The 6,000-nt window shown below is 39.9% G+C and overlaps 1 long non-coding RNA gene across 13 annotated transcripts in view; it reads left to right on the top strand.

The window, feature by feature from the left end:
* Positions 1-908: 908 nt before the first annotated feature.
* LOC112533490 overlaps positions 909-6,000 on the top strand; it is a 103,103-nt gene continuing 98,011 nt past the window's right edge. For all 13 annotated transcript variants that reach the window (XR_005843295.2, XR_005843286.2, XR_005843281.2 and 10 more), the window contains exon 1: positions 909-1,057. This is a non-coding gene — a long non-coding RNA (uncharacterized LOC112533490). The remainder of the gene's footprint in view (positions 1,058-6,000) is intronic.

Genomic DNA, 6,000 nt, shown 5'->3' with positions numbered 1-6,000 from the left:
AGGTCTTCTAACATTTCCCTTTGCAGGTTAGTGCTTCTATCCCTGAAAAATATTCTTTATACAGAACACCATACCTACAGAGAAGCATCTGGTTTTGTAGTGGGAAAGGGTGGATAAAGGATAGGGAAATACCAGAATTTGGCAGAGTTGAGATGTTTGAGTAGATAGGGACCACCAAGTGATCTGGGAAATGAAATCTCTTGAGATCCTGCTCTTGCTGTTCTGCTTGTTTTGTACGTAACACTTATAATGTAATTCCCAGAGCACTGTGATTTCTGTGACTTTCTTCCCACTTCTGGAGAAGGGCTAGAGAAGACCCCACAAGACAAAAACACAGAAGTGCTACATTCAACTTTTAACAGGGATTTTCTTTTCCTTTTTATTTCTATTCACAGAAGCAAAGCGAAACAAAACAAATGTTTAAACAAGGCTGCCCTCTTCATTGTTCCCTGCTCTCCCTCAGGCAAATGCTGCATGGGTGGGAAAAACGAAGCTTTGCATTATGACAGTGGTTATTTTCTCACCTCCAGCCTACCTCCACCCATATTCAGGGTTTTAGCAGTCTGAGGCGATCAATCAGGTGGAATGATCCTGTCAACTGCTTTACGCTGGAAATCCAGCTCAGGTGGCAAGGAGAGACAGGTATCATGGAGGAAACTTCAGAGATCATGCAGATTTCAGTAGTAGATTTCTTATTCTGTTTGGCAGAAATGTCTGCTTTGCAGAGTTGATTCAAAGTGCTATTGAATTCTCCCTCAACCCCTGCCAGAACATGAGAGCCACATTGGCCGTGCTGGAGAAAGGCATAAAATGCCTTCTATTCTAAGTACATATGGACCCCTGGCAACTGCAGAGGTAATCATTAACTCTGACTTCCCTTTGTTCTCCTGCCAGCTTGCTAAGTGCGTAACTGTGCTTGTGGCAGTCAGGGGGTTCTGACCCACTCATACTAAAAGATGTAGTGGAGAACGAAAGAGGTCATGGACTAAGCCTCTCCATGAAATGGAGAGCAACACTTGTGCTGCAGCAACCTTGTAATGTGAAAGATCATCCTGAGGTAAGGAGTATTTCTTATCAGGTGGAGGCTGAGGCACATACAGCATCACCAAACTCTTAATTACAATTGGCAGGTTTAAGCTCCTTTCTTCGTGTTTCAGATTGATTCTCAGAATGAAAACAAAAGAATGTAAACGTGAGGTTTCTATCCTATATTCTCCTCTTTGATAAACAGCGTGTGGACTCTCTGAGGTTCACATCTGTGCTTTATTTAATGTTTTGCTGCTGTTATGCATATATTTTCCTCTCACTTTTAGCATCTGCAAACAGCCAAGTGTGGGAAGTTGTATTACATTGTACATGATGAAAGATAACTTCCGTAAATTTGTGGGGCTGTTGCTCACACAAACATAAGACAAAATACAGGTAGGGAAGGAAGGCCAGCACATATCACCAGGCCTAAATTCTCTTTTAAAATCTTGCAGCTAAATTTTTGGGACCAACATAAGGTGAGGCATTATTTCATTTGCCCTTAAGATTAAGATCCCATAAGCACCTTTTTCATTTCTTCACACAGCCATGAAAAGTTGATTTTTGTTGTTTGAAAGCTAGCTGACAAGAAACCATGATGTGAAACTTCTATAAAATCTTGACACTTAGAAGTGCAATATTCAGCATTAATTTCTGTCTTTGTACTGGTGATAAGACAACATTTGTGCTCAAAAAATTAACCAGATACCAGAAGAAATATATCTAACATGAGGATTAGAAGCAACAGCTCTCAAGGTAGCCATAATCTCAGAATAACTCAGTTCTTGTTCTAGCTTATCTAAAAAAATTTGAATGTGAACATTTGTCCCATTCCCAATTAGTTCACATCATAGACCAGTATAGCTGGCAAGTCCTAAAAAGATCTGAGTGGATATTTCAGGAGGCTGAGCAGTCCCTATTTCTGATCAGTTAAATGTCAACTGAGCATAACTGGCACTTTGCAAGAGTTGGTTCTCTGGAGAAGGTGAAGGCTGACTCTGACAGAGAAGTAGAGGAGGAGAATGGAGAGATACAAGCAGCTGAATCTCTAAAATGTTCCTGAGCATCATTAAAAATGAGGGTGCCTGAGGAATGTAAATGCTAGAGACACCTTGGTCAAAACTTCAGGTGTTATTTTTGTAGAGCTAAAAGCAAGATTCTTAGTGCAGCATCTCTAGCTATATTATCTGGATGTAATATGACAGAAGATTCTGAAAAGTACCTACAGCATTCTGAAGACATTTTAAAATCCATTCACTTGAGTGTTTTAGTTATGCTATAAGGAAGAAGTCCTGCTTGAACTTTGTTTTCTTGAAAAGTAAAATCATTGATTAAAAAAAAAAAAAAAAAGAAAGAAAAAGAGGAAAAAGACAATTAGTTTGAATAAGATCAAGTGAAGTTTCATACTAAAGGTGCTGAACTTGTTTTCTGTGAAGAGACCTCACATAGCAGAGATCATTTTGTACTTCATCCTGATATTTCCTCCAAATTAGCTGAAACTGGCATTCTGCCTCAAAAGCTGAAAAATATTAAACCTGACACTGCTTGTTTGTACTCAGTTCAGAATGTCTACAGCTACCCGTTTTCTGACTTCCCTTTTGCTGCTGGGTCTCCCCTTAGATTGCTTAGATGTCCTTTTCCACTGTTTTCAAAATCTCTGTTGCCCCCTCCGGTGACTTCTGCTCTGTGACTCATGGGCTTCTTTCATCAGGAGGCAAACTAATGGTCTCCTTCGACACATGCTGGATGTGTTCTGCACAGCTCCAGGGTTTCTATTGCTGTTAATGAGATTTTTCTGGACGTTTGTGAAAGATCATTAAGAAGTGGTTTCTGAAAGCCCAATATTAGTTTTCCAGTGTTAAACTGGGGATGCCTCCTTCCTGCTCAGTGTTAATAATGGTAGAATGGCTGCCTTGCTGGCGGTGTGATCAAGGATGATCTCTCTGGTGTCAATACACAGGTTCATCTGCTAGACTGACAGGTTTTGAACTTCTGGAGTGATGAAAAGGGGGTAAATGCTTGTTGTTTTTATCAGGCTGGGTTGTGGAGCTAGATAAGTGAAAGAGCTATCAGCAGCCCGAGGGCCTAGACGTATAACCTGGTTGCATCTAGAGTGAACTCCTGCCTTTGCTGCAGCAGATTGAGCAGAGGCAATTACTTGAGACAGAGGAAATCACTGTTCTTGAAAACAAACTGGATGGTACTAGAGGGTGGTGAGCTTGTGAAATTTAAAACTATCCTTGGGAAACAGCTTTGTGACCTGCTGTTAGTGGGGATAGGTATGGAGTGGGAAATATGGGGAAGAGAGTATCTCCTCCTGAAATGGGAACTATGGATTGTAGTAGAAGAGCCGTGGAGTAGAAAAGTGCATAAGAACATAGGGAAAACCATCATTGGTGGGGAATGCTTCATAATTTCTCCAAGAGCTTGAGAAAAGTTGACCTTGATGAGAGCACTGTGTTTTTAAGAGAGTCTTGGTAGGAAAAAAAGGCATTTGAGTTTAAGAGGAACCTTAAGTTCTGACATGTTGAGCTATTAAGCTTCAAAACAGGTATATCGTTCAGAGCTTCACCAGAACAGTGACAGAACTGTCTAAATGCTTGGTGCTGAGGGATTTCTGAATAGCACAATTCAAACAAACCCGAGAGAAGTGAAGTAAAATTCCTACAAGTGCTAGAACACTGGAAATGTAGATGGAAAATATAAATTTGAATTCTGCTTTCCGATGTGTAAAGCAATGGTCAAAGGTTGGGAAAAAATCACATGGTTGCTTTATTTTTGACAGTGGACTCTTGTCAAAACACTGAGCAGATCTAATACTTAGCTGGAGAGATGGATAATTATGGGACTGTAATACAAATGTGCATATTGTTGTGTTAAAAATAAAAGGAGTAACTGTATTTTTTACACAGAATACAGAAGTTAAGTGAAGAAACTTAAAAGATCTCAGATCAGAGATTTATTTTTAGAATTTTGGAAGTTAATGATGTTTCTGGTAAGATACCAGATGGTAGTTATCTAATAACAGGGATAAATATATAGACCATCTTTCTGGGAAGGGCAAAAGGACAGGACAGTTACATTTCTAGATGTCTTCAAGGTACAGAGAAGTTCTGAGTGCAGATCAGAGATGAAGGATCCTACACGTCCCATTATTAGGGTTGTTTTTCCTCCTCCTGTAAAGCCAAAGGATCTTGGAAGGCTGAGCAGAAGTGCTGACGGAAAGGCTATTTCACAAATCAGCTGAGGGAGTAGTCAGCTTGTTCTCCAGGATTTGCATCACCAGTTAACACAAATTTCCATTAAAAATGGTAACTTTTCCCATTACTTAGAAACAGACATCATTTTTCTTGGTGATATCTAATACTTTCTTCTCTGCTTGCTGTGCCAGGTCTGTTTCTGGATTTCTGGATTTCTCAGGGTACTCATGTTTGCCTTTATTTAATGCTTGCCTTAGGGTACAGTTTTGGCAAGCTGACAGCTGGCATGTGTTGGTCACCCAGGGCATTTCTGTAGGAAACAGTCTCTCCAGTAAAATCTGTTTCATGCAGATAACGTTTAGATCTGAGGAAAAATGGCAGAAAAGTATGGCTGGGAGCCTTTGGCAACTTTGGAGAGAACCAGAGCTCCTGGCTACAGCTACTCAAAAGAGGTTAAATTAATTAGAATGTAGGGAGGCTTTCTGAAAGCCTTTATCCTCAGAGGAAAGGTAAAGCAATGAGATGTGAAGGTAGTTTGAAATCCTCACCTGCAAGCCTGCAAGGACAGGAAAAGTTCCTTGGATGAGGCAGCTGCCATAGGGAAACTCGTCTTTTGGCTGGCTATGTGAATTGGCAAATTGAGAGTGTTATCGTGTGTAAATGCACAATAGACAAGGGATTCAAATGCAGGGGACAAAGGAGAGAATTGGAGAAGCTGAATTTTTGGAGGTCCCAGCCCATACCTCCATGGATATGCAAAGCCAAGTCTGCCCTTCAGTAAGTCTTTCTGAGAGCAGCATATCAAACTCAGTCTGGTTACACAAAAAACCACATGGATGGATTCTCTGGTGTCTCAAGGTGCAAACACTGACAGATTTTTCCTCTTTAGATGTGACATCCTTCATCTTTCTTTCCTCTCTGGATACTAATAGTAACTTTCTCTTCTTCAGGACTACCAACATCAATTTACAAGAACTTTAAATTTTTTGCATGAGTAATCCTCTGTTAGTTTAGCTGAAATCAACCAGCAAGTTCAAAAGTTACACGTGGTAAATGCATGGAAAGGATAATCAAGTAGACAGACTGCGTGTGATTGCATAAGTTCGGTTGTATTTTTTTACTTTAGAAAGCAGTCAAAAATCTGTTGGGTGGGAGATGAAGGGCAGACTATGATTGCTGCCTTCAGCAATCATAGTCTGCTCAGACTATGCTCAGGATGCTGCTCAGGATGAAATCCTGCAGAAAGTAAGTATGGCTATTAGAATAAGAAGCCTACAACAAGACATATCGTATCTTTCACCAGTGTAGGAGGCAGCTTAGAGGTGGAATACACATACCAGGCTGATGATCCCTAAGGATCATACAGGAAAAAAACAACAACAAAAAAACAAACATGAAGCTACACATTTTTTATCAGTAGAAAAATCAAAAAAGAGGCTAAAAATATCTTTATACAGGGCTCAGAAACCAGTGACACTGAAGAAACAGAGACTTATGTAAATGATATGCAATCACCAGTTCAAAAACAGCCCCCACTGAAGTACCTACAAAAAAAAAAAAAAAAAAAAAAAAAAAAAAATTGCCTGGAGTAGAGTCAGCATAGTTTTGTGTGGGCTGGAAAAAGCTATGTAACCTTTTTCTAATCCATTATACTCCCTCATCTATAAGAACCTAAAGACAGAAAACAAGAAAGCCGGTGTAATTAAACACCAGTGATAAAGATGAGTGAGTGCTAGTTGATGAAAAGGGAAAAATAAAACCCAGTTCTGAGAGG

Source organism: Gallus gallus, chromosome 1 (assembly GCF_016699485.2).
Source record: "Gallus gallus isolate bGalGal1 chromosome 1, bGalGal1.mat.broiler.GRCg7b, whole genome shotgun sequence".
NCBI lineage: Eukaryota > Metazoa > Chordata > Aves > Galliformes > Phasianidae > Gallus > Gallus gallus.
This window is presented reverse-complemented; position numbering and strand designations above follow the sequence as displayed.